Source organism: Lissotriton vulgaris, unplaced genomic scaffold, assembly GCF_964263255.1.
Source record: "Lissotriton vulgaris unplaced genomic scaffold, aLisVul1.2 SCAFFOLD_348, whole genome shotgun sequence".
Lineage (NCBI taxonomy): Eukaryota > Metazoa > Chordata > Amphibia > Caudata > Salamandridae > Lissotriton > Lissotriton vulgaris.
The window spans coordinates 95,092-110,557 of NW_028253059.1; positions in this window are offsets into that span (position 1 = coordinate 95,092).

The window sequence follows — 15,466 nt, forward strand, 5'->3', positions numbered from 1 at the left end:
TGGGAGGACCAAATAATGTTTCAGTGTTTATGAAATTATGCGGCAAGAAAATGACGATGTTGCGGCAAATGTGACAATTAGTGATACTAGCTTTTCATTCTTTGGTTATTTTTACACGTTAACAATCTCTGGACAAAGGTTTCACCCCAATAGCATTAGCTTAACACCCAAATACAGCAATATGCAACAAAAAGGTGTACGGTCAGCCTTTGCGAAGTGCATTACGCTGCACATCAACACCAACACACGCCGCAGCATTTTTAGAAACTTTTGATCCATTTGGGTTAGAAGCAACAACAAAAAACCAACAACAAAAATTCTGCAAACGATGCACCAGATGATGAATTATGTGGAAAGTGAAGCAATTCCATAATTATGCAAACAACGCAGTGGCTGCAGCCTCACATAATTCCAGTGACCCTGGCTGGGGGCATGAGTTGCAGAAGGAAGGGCCTGCCCCCCTCCCTCCCCATGCAGCACCGATGGGGACCTGCCCAGCCTTCCATATCACTCCATCCGCCACACACCCGAAGGATCAACAGGCACTGGCCATAGGCCGAGACTGATGCTGAAACTGCCTCCCACCTGTCCCAACACTTACAACGCTGAATGGCCCAAGCCTCCAACGTACCACCCTGGCCCCGGGGAGCGATGGTCAGAGAAGATGGGAAACTGGTGAAAAATCTCGCGGAATCAGGAAACACTGTGCAGATTTAGGCCAGTGGCCCCTGTGGCACATACCTTTAGCTCGTTAGGGTCAACATGTTGCACCATGGTATAGTAACTTTTATATAGTGCTTCATACCCAGATCTAAGAACTAAAGCACTCTTTGGATGGTCAAGTTAGGGGCAACTACGTTAGTTGTGCATGGTTGGTAGAGGGTGGTTTATATGTGTGTCAAGTACTGGGTGCCAGATTTTTGAGGGCTTCATGCATATTGAAGCAGACATGTAGGTGAGGCAGAATTGCATACCCGTTGCACTTGCAGAGACAGAACGGCTTCTTGCCTGACCTATACCAGGGCATAGTTTGAGAGGAGCCGGGGCTTTACCTCTTTCCCTCTATTGAAGCGGTTGTGGGGACTTCTTTTTGCTAGGAGGGAGTTCTAAAGCTCTGCTATCTGTCCAGAGGGTGATGAAGAGAGAATGAAGGTTCATACAGGGCACAGCTGCTGAAACAGACCATGCGTCCACCCTCCATCTCTTCATACATGGGGCGCCCATCTTTGCTGTGACTTGGTATTTTATGTGGGCTTGGCTAAGTCATGCTGACTTCGAGAGGTGTCCCTAATGGCCGTGCTGCGGGCGAGAGGGTACCTGTGCCCCTGGTGCCAGGATTGGCCAGGGGCGCTGTGAGCCTGTGACGTGTGCGGGACTGGTAGCAAGGTAAGAGTGTGTGTTTTTCGGTGTTCCAGTAAACTAGCTTGCACAAATGACTTGAGATAGTTCAGTGTGTTAAAGCATCTGCTGCAGAAATGTGTGCGTCTATTCCAGGTCACCCGGTTATTTCACGGCATGGGGTTTTGGAAATGTAAAAATTCTCAGAATTTCTTTTTTGATAGTTGCAACAACAGCCTTCAACAGATTTCATTTTATAAACATTTTCCAAAAAATGAGTTAACAACTGTCACCACAAATATAATGTACTCTTTGAACTAAGGTTATAAAATTTCAAAATGTTAACATACGGTAGAGGCGGAATAGCATGATATATGCATTTATTATTGCATGCATGTTGGTGTATGTTTGTATGTGAATTTGTATAGTGCATACCTAGGGCTTACAGGATGGCAAATACATGGGCGGTAGAAAGTTTCCAACATAAAAAGGTAGGGGTGATGTAATATGTAAACTGGCTCATCCTTCAACATCGATCCTAAAGGCTTGTTAGAGTCCATAATTTATTTTTATATGGTCATAAAAATACATGAATGATGGATGGATGCAGGGTGGGTGCGTAAATGATTGTTGGGTGGATGGGTGGGTGGATGGATGCATGCATGATGGGTGGATGGGTGCATGAATGATGGATGCAGGATCGATGGGTGGGTGGATGGGTGGATGCATGAATGAATGATGTATGGATGCAGGATGGGTGGAAGGATGGGTGGATGCATGCATGATGGGTGGATGCATGATGGATGGATGGGTGGATGGGTGGATGGATGGATGGATGCATGAATGATGTATGGATGGATGCATGGATGCATGCATGATGGGTGGATGCATGATGGATGGATGGATGGATGGGTGGATGGATGGATGGATGGATGGGTGGGTGGGTGGGTGCATGAATGAATGATGTATGGATGCAGGATGGGTGGGTGGATGGATGGGTGGATGCATGAATGATGTATGGATGGATGGATGCAAGGTGGTTCGGGCTCGCTCGCTGCGCTAGATCTCTGCGGTGCAATATGCAAATTAGTTTACGCCTCACCACTTTCAAATGTCACCAGCCGCCCCTGGGGAGAGGAAGTGGTCTGTCGGCTAGATTGCCGACTTTGGTGCTGGAAACCAAGGTTCGAGCCTCTGGGTTGCATCCACATCCTGTGATTCTGAGCAAATCACGTAATCTACCCGTGCCTGAATGTGACCTTTTGTAACGTAACCGGTGCTCATGTAAAGCGCTCCAATACCTTCAGGTCGAGTTTGCGCGATATAAATCGGCATTAAAAAAAATAATGCCAAAAAAGCCAGCCCTGTCTCGGAATCGGTAATTTTGCCTCTCTTTATGTGTTGCTGCACCCCACCACCGCCCCCCCGCCCCGTGGCTCCAGAGCTGTCATTGCACACATGCCTCATGTATAGTTCTCTCCCATGAACGTAGCTCGTCATATATGCTCTTACCCGCCAGTTTTCATAAGTAGGTGCCGAGACGGGTCCCTATCGAGCTCTCCGTTTTTACCATCAGGGTGAAAAAAAAACTTTAACACTGCAATAGTACAACCCCTCACTGCCTTTGATGTAACTGTAGAGAGATTTGCTTTTCAGTTTTATATAACGCAAACTTGGAGCACTTTACATGAGCACCAGTGACATTACACAAGGACATATTCATTTTTTGAATCACAGGACGTCAGGCTCGAAACTGTTTTCTCATTTCGAAGGGCCGCTGCTCTAGCCATACGCCACACCCTCAACCCCCCCCCCCCGCAAGCACGAGTAGCATTTTCAGTATTATGTACAACGAAGTGATAGTTGTTGCTTACTTATCTTATGCCACTTACAATCATTGACAAAGCCAATAGTCCTGGCATTGTTGTAGGCGTAATGTTACTTGTTGTGCTACATATCTGGATGATTTGACAGATGCCGCAAAATACCAGCGGAGCGGCACCCTATGCTAAGGTACATATTTTTTAGCTTGTGTTTTAAGCCACACCCTTAATTACAGCAGCCACGCCCCTATGAGAGACCCCCCAGTTTTTTCATCCCACTTAAAGCCCTGCTCTTACCCCACAGCCCCCACATCGCCGCTTCGCCCTCCTCCCATAACCAAGGTAAACATATCTCCTTCCAGGAGGGGGTGTCTGGGGTGTGCTTACAGCTCAGGCGCGCAGAAATGTTTCTTTTTTAATTCGGGGCCCCAGCAGAGAACAGACAAATAATGACTTGGGAGAGACAGGGAGGGAGCGCGAGACAGACAGGCGAGGCCCGCGCGCGCGGCTCCTGCAGACACCTGCGGGGCTTTCAATTAAATGCCTGCGCTTCGCGCTGATAAGACCATTTCAGACTCTTTGTTCTATCAATCCCGCGCACACCTCTCGAAAGGGAGACGAAAACGCTGAGCGTGAAGGTCGCAGTTCACATTTAATGTCGTCTCGGCTCCAGTGGTGGTACGTGTGAGCCTCCTTGGCAGCAAAGGGACAGTCACCTCCCTTCCAAGGCTTGGGCAAGGCTGGACAGGGGGCCATTTACAGTTTATGAGCAGCCATATTGAAGACCTGTCAACTCCAAAACAATGTTCATCAAACGAGGAGGAGGCGGGGCCTCGGAGGGGCGGGGCTTCACTCCGGATCGATGTAAGAGGCACTTCTGCTCCACTGGCTCTGCCAATGTTTTGGGGGTGTTTTCCGGACGCGCAATGGCATCTGCCCTTCACAGCTTCCAAAGATGAGCTGGAATCCCACTCGGTGCAGGGGCTTCCAGCTTGCCTTCCTTCCACCTTGTGATTTCTTTTCTTACATTTCCAAGAGGAGGTTGAACACTTGCGTGATAGTAGATTGAATGAAGACAGTGGGAAGTAGTCACAGCAGTCCCAATATTTATGGAATCATTTGTCATGAATGATAAAAGCGTGAGGACCTCTTGATTCAACCACTTGCTTTCGTATGTAAGCAATGTGCATCTATAAACAATATTACGCAGAACCAGGCTTCACATTCGTTTGCATCCCTCCCCTGTTCTCCTTTCAGCTATTAGGGCCATATGTATCAAGAAAAATTGCGAACGCAAATGCCGAAATTGGCAGAATTTCGGCATTTGCGATCGCAATTTTGCTTTTTGGTATGTTTGAAGCAAATCCGCGTGCAAAATAAAGAATCGCAAAATTTGTGATTCCTTATTTTGCGATTGCATTTAAGGAATCGCAAATTTTCCTTAAATGCAAAGTAAGAAGCACCAAAAAAGTGCAATTTGGCCTTAAGGAATCGCAACTTACCACCAACTTCAAGTTGGTGGTAATTTGGGATTTTTTTGAAAAAAGCATTTTTTTGCATTTTTCAAAGTGCAATGTGAAGCACATACACGCCCTTAAGGCATGTATGTGCGCCACGTGCACCCATGCTTATTTCAGGGGTGCAACAGGGTGCCCTTTTGACACCCTTACACCCTTGTAATTGCATTCTCCATTTGCGATTCTCTAACTGCTAATCACAAATTATGAATGTCTTCCCATTCATTCCTATAGGCCTCTAGGCCCATAGGAATGAATGGAGAGGTATTCCTTAATTGCGAATCGCAATTTGAGATTCACAATTAAGGAATATGTAGGATTCGCAAAATGTATTGCAAATCCTACATACATAGCATTTTGCGATTCTCAAATAGCGATTTGCAAAAAATCGGTATTTGAGATCGCAAAATTTGGATTTTGACACATATGGCCCTAAGTGATTTAAAGCTATGTTTGAACTTCATAAGTCTAACCATACCTCCAGGCAGGGCTTTAAGCGGGCTGGGTCCAGCCGGTGCTCACCGCCGCCAGTTCTAAAAAAACAGGCGAGGGGATGGGTTCCTATTGGGCTCCCTATTTTTGCCCTCACTCTCAGGGTGAAAAAAAAATCTTAACTCTGCAGCAGTGCCACCCTTCACTGCCTTTGAGGTAACTTAGAAGAGAATCTTATAGTTCTTTCACCGCCTCATCATTTCATAACAGAAGCATTTTCAATACTACATAGAATGAAGCCACATTTGTTGCTAATTTTATGTTATGCAAATAACAACCATTGACAAAGCCAATAATCCTGGCTTGTTCTATGTGTAATGTTACTTGTTGTATTAAATATCTGGATGCAATGATAGAAACAGCAAAATACCAGTGGGACGGCACACCCCACCAGTTTTTTCATCCCACTTAAAGCCCTGCCTCCCGGCACACTGCTCTATGATAGTCTTTCTTTTATTTCTGTTTACTAGAATGTGGAAGCTCAAAGACGAGTATGGCTGATGTTGAACGGCCTTAATCTGGGACTTCAATATTTCTACATGTTTCATCTTTCTTTAAGCACCGTGAAATGTATTAATGCACCAGTTGTAAACATCCAGACAGGACTTGCTCATAAAAAGTCTTTTCCTTTTAATCCACGGTGGCCACTTAGAGTATTGCAGTCACAATGTAGTAAAAAACTTCCTGTTTTACACTGAAGAACTACTCAGACAACTGCAATCCCCATGTTGTCCCGCCCACACTCGCTGAGGGAACTCGTGGTTGCATGGCACGCTTCATGCTTTGCAAGAGGTATGGAAAGCATAGCATAAATACCAATACAATACAATCAGTAAGACAGAGACATTGAATTCAGCATTATTCTTGTAATAGAAGGGAACAAAAGTAATAATTGAAAATCATATGGTTGTTGGCCTTTTGTCTTTAACCCGTTAAGCGCTGTGAACGTTCAGCGGACGTCGCGTGCACTACTTCACCAGTGCTGCGCACGTCCGCTGAACGTTCTGATTCCGTTAGCGCAATGGAACGTCCGCACTGGGGCGGAATTTGCGGCGCGCTTAACGGGTTAATGCCTCCAGAAGAGCTAGAGCTAGATGATAAATTGTTGGCAGTTGAACCAGGAGACTTACATTCTAGTCCTGGTTTCCCACTTATAAGTTGTGCAGTCCTCTTTCAATGTGTATCAAGTTCTCCATGTTCAAATTGAGAGAAGACGGCCATTTTCTAATATTAATTAGTATCAAATCTGAACATTTAAGAACAAAATTATGCAAAGAACATTTGTAAATGATGATGACAGATTCTCGCGGGGCCTAAAACAGCCCAACCCATGAACACTCCAAGTAAGGAGGATTACTGACTCCCAAACTTTCTTCCAAACCCCTCTTCCTTTGGAACTCCAGAGACTTAAAACAATCTTAGTCTACTGAAAAAAATAAAAATATATATTTTCTGTTAGAGGCAATGCTGAGGATTAACATTATATCAGCTTTTAGTTTTACTCACCATGGTTCATTTATGAGTCCATTTGTATTTCCAACAAGCCTGACATGCGCAGTGTAAACCTCTCTACCTCGCTGTCTCAGACAGCAGGGTGGAGAGCAGGCACAGATCTCCTGTGCCTGCTGGAGCATCGAGACAGCCCGCTCCAGCCAATCCTGGCACTGCTCATTAGCAGCATGAGAGCAGCATTGGGATTTGCACAAGGGTGTTGTCTGAGACTCCATGAGGTGCCGTTGCGCTGATGCAAGAATAAAGAAGAAAACATGGAGAGCGAAACACTGGTAAGTACATATAATTTTTTGTTTTTATTATAATTTTGCTCCTCACTTGTTTTGTCTCTAGGTCCCCTGAATGCCCCTCAGGGTTTAAGGTCACCGCCCACCACTGCTCTTAGCACCAGAAAGAATCATGATAGTAGTGCACTGTACAAATAAAATCATTTAGTTGTTCATTCAGCGGTCAGAGATGCTCCAGGGCATGTTTCCTTTGTAAAAGAAGCATGCGTTATTAAGTACGAGCTGGAACAGAATTAATTCAACTGTGCAAGCATTGCTAGGAACAGTTCAAGTTCAAGTTCAAGTTCGGGCATTTATATAGCGCACTGCTCACCCAGAGGGTCTCAAGGCGCTTGGGAAGGGGTTCATTATTTGTCAAATAGCCAGGTTTTAAGTTCTTTTCTGAAAGAGGTGTGGTGCATGGTTTGCTATGGTTTACCCAGCGTGCTCTGCGACTCAATGTTGACCTTGGTAGCAGAAGCTCTCAAGTGAAGTGGTGTCTGGAAATACCTGAATAACATCTGAAGTTCCTATGCATTGCAGGGGTATTTGCTTGTGGCCTATGTTTTCGTCCTCCGAAGTGATGCTGTGAGTCCTGTAATGTACCATTGCCCGTTACTACTCCGGCTGCAGGCAGCAAACCTCTCCAGGTTGGACTATCGCAACATCTTATACCTGGGAACTAACAAGGCTGTGATCAGAATACTCCAGCTGTCCCAACATGCTGCAGCTAGGCTGTTGTTTTGCCTCCCAAAGCACTGACACGTCGCTGGAATTATTTGATAATTGCATTGGCTCCCTGTGGATAAGCGTGCCCCCTTTAAGACCTTGTGCATAGCTCACAAGATCGTCTTCTCCCAGGGGTCTCCCATTTTGGTAAATCTGCTATCTCCGTATCTTCCCTCTCAGCGACTGCGCTCAGCTGATCTAAACCTCTTTTGCCCCTCTTTTTGCCCTAAAGCACCCACCCTCTGGGACACTCTCCCCTTATCTATTAGGAGTATTCAAAACCACTGGCCTTTTGGGAAGGTTTTGAACACCTGATTGTTGTCCTCTAAAGTGCCCCTATTGGCACTTCTTTGTTGGGTCGTTCTGTGCAGCTTGTTCTTTGCGAGACTAGCACTGGGATGCCCCGTTGCTGGGGCAGCCATGCGCTCTACACATTTTATAACATAACATAGCAGCTGTAAGTGGCCTACTAATGTTATAGTTCCAGGTATGGGTTCCTCTGAATAGATATTGCAGCCACAAGACACCGAGCCAAAGCCACGCCCCCAAAGCTGCTAACATACTTGTACCAACTTTCTTGCATATTTTCTTGATTCACGCACCATGCATTATTCCTTAAATTCCTGGTTGGGTCCTGAAGACATTTTTCATTCTTTTGTTTCATCCACAGGTTTGCCTGCTGCCCAAAAGCTTCCAAGTCTTAATCACGTCCACAATGTGTCAGAATAACCCCCATCTTTTATGTTTCAGAAGTCATTTGAAGCTCACTGTTGAATTACTTTGGATTAGTGTTTTCTTTCACTGCCAGTCTGCTCTGACATTGTTCTTATTTTCAATGTTGTTGTGTCTTGTGTTGTATGCTGTTGGTTGCTGAGTTTCTTGTAATTATACCATAGCATCGTTAATACTGCATGAACTCTTTAAAACTATGAAAAAGTTAAAATAACAGTGGTCTCACAATTCTCCCCTCACTTGTTTGGAGCCATACCCTGGCATTTTTGGCATGGTCCTGAAATGGTTTGTAGGGGGCAGCCCCTTTGTCATCACCTTCTTACCCGTCTCCAGCTTTCCATTATCCATTTTCCAATCTGGGCACTGGTTTCGACTACTTGATCCACTAGTGTTGTGTTCACTGCAAACACTTCTGAAGCATCATTATTGTGCAAGCCCAAGGCCCTTCCATAGTGACCTGACAACAAACCTCTAATGCTCCACACACCTATGCAAGTAAAATTATCAGAGCATCGGAACATCCTTGGCACAAATTTCCCTTCACCAACGATTCAGGGGTACAACGTTGAAGACAGGCTTGTGAAACCCTCTCTTAATTGTCAAAAGAAGAGCTCGTTTATCAGAATAAAAATCAAATCGGCAGCAAGCTCCTCATCGCGATTCTTCCCACCAGCCAAAGCTGCAGAGGGAATAGCCAGATCTTGAGATGAGCTTTGCCAGGAATTATATTCGTCTTCAGCACAATGACCAACCAAGAGTAAGAAGACCAATGGCAAACGATAAGCCTCTTCGGCACTGCATTGCATCCCAGAGGACCATGGAAGGGAATTTCTGTTCGAAAAGTGAAAGATCGCTAGGGGTATTTTTCTGGTACTTTTACATCTCTGTGTTTAATAACCAGAAGGAAATTACTTGTAAATGATTGTCATCCACTGATCTCTGTTATGCAGCCTTTTTTACAACTTCTTGGTTGTGATAATGGACAAACTGTTCACATAGCAGCTGCCAATGTACATGGACTAGGAGTGCAGCATGACAGCCTAATTCCCTAAGAGTGTGGGCTTCCCTTAGCCAGAGGACATAAGCACTTCTGTGTCAGGACCTAAAGTTTTCCACTTCCAAAGTATGGAGCACAAGGTGCACACTAAAACCCTGTCTTTTGACATGAAACTTGTTGCAGGGAGGATCAGGATGGTGTGCCAGGTTTGTGGAAAGATGTCCACTCGGTGAAGTGTGTGGAGGAGGTGAGTGCCCATCACTCAGGGTCTTCAAAAATACATCTGTGAAGGATAAAAAGAATTGTAAAACAAGGTTAGTTGACATGGAATTATTAGATTAAAAAAAATACAATCCAGATATCATGCAAAAAACAGAAAGTACAATTTCTTTTAAAAACACTTCCAAAAAATCACACTGGCTTGAGAGAAGAATGAGGTTGGGGAGTTTGTATGGTCATGCAGCCAGAACTTTGGCACATATTGACAAAGGCCATCGTGTGGTGACCTTGTGACCCTTCCTAGCGGTCCAATTCCCTCTACATTGAGTTTATCTCTTACTGATAAAAGTCTGGCATAGCTTTTTTAGCAAAAGATCGCAACCTGTTATGTGACTTAGCTGTGCAGTATTAGCCATAACGTCTCTCAATCTATTTCGATGAAAGATGGTTTGGGAGTTCAACGACCAACATTTTATTGAGTCTTACTCCAATTTAGAAATGATAGTAAATATTAAAAAATATTAATTATTTATAGTAATAGAATTCAAAGTTTTGCTTAGTGCCTTTTTAGATTACATTTTAGTTTACTTTATAGTTATAACATTGCATGTGAGTATGGAGTGTTGATTGTGTGTATAAAATGTTTAATTTGTATTACCTTGTATAAAATGTTTTAGATTGAAGTGCAAAAAGTAAATTTCACCTCTTTAGGGTCCATCAATTTCTTCAAATAGGCTTAGATTGGAGTGGGAACAGTGCATGTCAATCCTTTAATGTCCAACACCTTCCCCCAATATGGTGAGAGTGGAGTGGGAATGGTAAATGTCACCCCTTCAGTGTCCAAGAACTTCAACTAATATGGTTAGATTGTAATGGGAATAGTAAATGCCACCCCATTAATGTCCAACACTTTTCCCAGATTGGTTTAGATTGTAGTGAGAATAGTAAATGTCACTTCTTTAGTGCCCAACACCTTCTCCATATTGGAATATATTGAAGAGGAGAAATCTTACCTTTTTAGTGTCCAACACCTTCCCCAACTTGGTATAAATTGGAGCAGGAATAGTAAAAGTCACCTTTTTAGCATCCACCACTTACTCAAATTGGTATAGACTGGAGTGGGAATAGTAAATGTTGCCCATTTAGCGTCCAGCACCTTCCACAACTTGGTATAGATTGGAGTGGGAATAGTAAATATCACCCTTTTAGCGTCCACCCCCTTCCCCAATTTGGTATAGACTGGAGTGGGAATAGTAAATGTCACCCTTTTAGCATCCAACACCTTTCCCAACTTGGTAACGCTTGGAGTTAGAATAGTAAATGTCATCCCTTTCATGTCCAACACCTTCCCCAACCTGGTATAGATTAGAAAGCGAATAGTAAACATCACCTTTCTTGTGTAACGCACCTTTCCCAACTTGGTATAGATTGGTGACATAGTGAATGTCACCCCTTTAGTATTCAACATCTTCCCCAAATTTCAATCTAAATTGGTTTAGATTGAAAATGGATAGTAAATGTCCTCCCTTTAGAGCCCAACACTCTCTTAAAAATGGCTTATGAAGGGATGTGATTATTTAAATTTAATTTTAAAATATTTGTGTGAAATCCTTTGTTTAAATTGTATTTGTATGTAGTAGAAATAGCTTGTGTGATTGAATTAGTATTTTGTTTGTTATAAATAATATTATTTACATATGTTTATAGAATAAAGACTTGTGCCACCTTCTCTAATTGTATTTATTTTTTCAAATTTTATTTAATGTATATTTGTACATTTTAAAACATATATATTTCAACTTAAAATAAACATTTATATATTAACACCAATTAGGAAAAATTAGTTTTTATTTATAATGTTTGATGTATAGTTTGATCGTTATAATTATATTCCCCGGCCCTTGGGGCAGTGGTGCAAGCTGGCGGTGTTGGAACCATAGCAGCTGCTAAAACCAGATTTTCCCTCGGCCAGGAAAGAAGAGCACGCACTCCAAGTTGCTGCATATCTGTTTATTATACTATAAACATCAGGAATAGTGTTGGGGAGGTACCGGCAACAACCGACGTGTTCCAGCGAGCGTGTCACCTTGATCACAGATGGGTGAATGCCGTCTCCTTGTTACGTTAAATAATACAAGTTAAATTGAAAAGATAGTTAGCATAAAAGATGGGCTAGCAATGCATACTTTACAACGTGATTGTGGAGCCATGATGGAACATGGTGGTTAACCATATACATGCATGACATTCAAACATTCAAGATATCGCAACAAGAAATGCAATAACGGCATAAGATATAAATAGACTTATACATATATAAAAGAGCGCACAGTGCATGCTCAAATTTAAATACCTGACATTTGTACATGGTATGTACAGACGTCCTGAGGGGCCACTGCTGAAAATAATGCTACCATAACTAAACCAAAGCCACCATCTTGGACTCTGGTAGTATGTGTTGTTAGTATGCCTCACAGCGGTGCACTATGTCTGAATGAACGTCCCAGTTCACAATAAGTCCTGAACATAAGTTCATGTTCCATGTAAACCATGCGGGCTCTGCATCTGCCACGTATAGCGATCAATCATGCTGCCCATAACCATCAACAGCATCCTGTTTCTGCCATAAAGAGTGCCTGCCTGGTTATCGGGCTTCCAGTCATGTATACATCTAGTAATGCCTATGTGGGCTGTCACTGAGATGTGACTAAATACAACAATATCCCTCCTGATATAACGGTACATGCTGGAATGTATACAAGTCATGTGCCAATCTGATAATGCCCAAGTGGGCAATCACACCATTGTGACCTAATACAATATAGAGAATGTGCTTAAATACTGGGCATCACGTGAGGAAGAGTTCAACATAGGTGCTGACTACTGAGAGTTGTATAGAGCACTGTATAGGCCAGCTTGATGTATGTTCACAGGGGTATGTACAGAATTGGCTTATTACCACAGCATAGTAATAACTCCAAAGAGGCTGTAATAAAACTCAAAGAGACAAGCAGAGTCTGAAGGACCCTGAAAAAACATAAACCAATGCAATATGTGCCAAATCAACACACTTGATAAATAGAGCACAAGAAAATAATATCAGATAGAGGAATTGGCCTATTCATGCAAGAGCAAAGTGTGTTATGCAATGGTCCCTCTGATGATCGTGGAGTGTGCAACATACTAAAATTATCAATTTGATCACACTGGTAAAAAACTTAAAAAATATGTCAATCAAAACCACACTACAAAAAAATCTACTCTGCGTATTCCAAATGATCTAATATCGCCCAAGTGGGCAGTACCGTATTATTGTCAGACTACTAGCATCAGTCCCAGTGATCTGGTTCAGAGGAAACAGCAACAGACAAAAACGTTCAGATGCTTTAACTGTGGAACCTCTATGTATATATCAATGACCAACTTCAAATCCCCATAGACGTCGAGCATCGGAACTCTCTGCATCTCAAATAGCTAGCCCTGTGTGAGGTTGATGAAGTGTGAAAGTGCTGAAAAAAGTGAGAAAAACACAAGAGGGAGGCAAAGGACGTGAAGAAGAAGACAACAATGAAATGCAATTAATTCAAGTGGAAGTTAAAAGCATTAAACTCATCTAGCAGTATGAGATAGAAGAAATTCACACTCATGGTTAGGTTAGAATGCCTTAAACATGATTCATAACAGCCTACTACTTATCAATCAAATGTAAATTCATCTCATCAGTATTGTGGCCAGTCGGAATCTTGGTGTTCAGCTCAATTATATATTTGGATTCAAATTTTTTTAAGGGCTAGTGCCCTATATCCCCCTTGGGCTGTGGGATGTAAATTGTAAACGTAAATATATAAATGTAAATTGATACTTGTATAGCGCACTACTCACCCGCAAGGGTCTCAAGGCGCTTGTACGAATACCGCTGTGGAACCCATCCTGGCTTTCCCTGTGAGGCTTCCACTCCTGGGCACCCCCAAGGTGGAGGCCAGGCATCCTTAGCGTTGTGGGGGCCGTTGTGCAGATTAGGCAAGCTATTGCCCAGAGTTGCAGAGTGGGACTCCATGATTGGAATAGGCACCGAGGTGAGAATTATCAGGTCCATGGAATTTTGAGCCCTAGACCCGCCGAGGCGGGGAATTGAACCCTGGTCCCAGGCTAGACCTCTGCAATACGCTAGCTTCAATTAGCACAGCATGGGCAGTGAAATTTCCAAATTGTCCCAAATAGGGGGACCCTATATTTGACTTGCCCAGGACCCCAAAATCATTAAGATGACTTTACCATGCTGATGCTGCAACCCTCCCCACGCAGGAGTCACCTTTTGATGACTCTATGCCTACATTCCTATTTCTTAGGCTTACACTCCTAGGGCTTAATTTATGAGGTTTTGCAATAGGGCAGTGCCACAGGCCTTTCTGCTGTGCTGCCCCAAGGCCCAAGAAAGGGGCAGGAATGCGCTGTATCTATCAGATACGGTACATTCTTGTCCTTTTCCCCTACGCAGGCACACAATGGGCTGCCGTGCGCCAAAGCAGGCAACTTAGCACCATGGTGCAAGGGTGCCTGCGTTGTGGGGATGATTATTTTTGTGCAGGAAGGTAAACCTTCTTGCACAAAACAATTACTAGGGTTTTTTTCCTCTTTCTCCTGCAGCACACATAGAAAATAGAAAAACAGGGTGAAATAAAGATATTTATCCTTGTTGTGCCTCCCTTACGTCTCCCCTGGGAAGGCGTAACTTTTTTGTGCTGCCTCAGATTTATGATTTCTTGTACATCTGGGGCAGTGTCAAAAAGCCAGGGACATTGCTTTGAATTACCCCAGCATCACCCATTGCATGCCCCTTTAACGCAGAAAGCTGCGTAAAAGGGGACGATATTTACCAGGCATCATAGTGGCTTAGTGCTGACTCGTAAATATGAGGCAGGCTCCTGCACCATGGAACGTCACAAAAAGTGACGCACCGACGGAGCAAGGTGCCTCATAAAAGAGGCCCCTAGTTCCTAGGCCTACGTCCGAACACCAAATAGATTGGCTTTCTCACTGTTTTATTATAAACCACCTATGACGACCAGACTTTTTAATTAGCCAACCCATGCTATGCAGGACAAGACATACACACCAGCTCAAAACCGTGATACCCTCGCAGATGATAGTACATTTTATAAATACATACAACATACCAACCAGTGTGCAACGTCACAGACTTGAATGATGTCTGCGAGGTTTGATACATCTTAGGGGCATATGTATGAAATAGCGAATTTTAGAGAATCGCTATTTGAGAATCGCAAAATGAGATGTATATAGGATTTGCAAAAAGATTTGTGAATCCTACATATTTCTTCATTGCGAATCGCAAAGTGGAGAAGTGTGGCTCACTGGTTAGAGGAGGCAGACCTGGAAGCAGAGGTCAGCCCGGGACCAGGGTTCAATTCCTGGCTCGGCGGAGTCTTGAGTCCTAATATGTCTATGGACTTGACAATTCTCGCTCCGGTGCCTACTCGATTCATGGGTTCACACTCTGCGACTCTGGGCAATAGCTTGCTTAATCTCCACAACGGCCCCTCGCGACGGGATGCCTGGCTTTCACCTTGCAGATACACTGCCGGGGTTATCTCACAGGGGAATACCAGGACGGGTTCCCTAAGCAAGCGCTTAGAAACCAGTGGTGATTTGCGCTATATAAATTCATGTGCAATTCGCAATTAAGGAAACCCTCCCCATTCATTCCTATGGGCCTAGAGGCCCCTGGGAATGAATAGGAAGACATTCTCAATTTGCGATTAGCAATTAGAGAATCGCAAATTGAGAATGCAATTTCAAGGTTGCAAGGGTGTCAAAAGG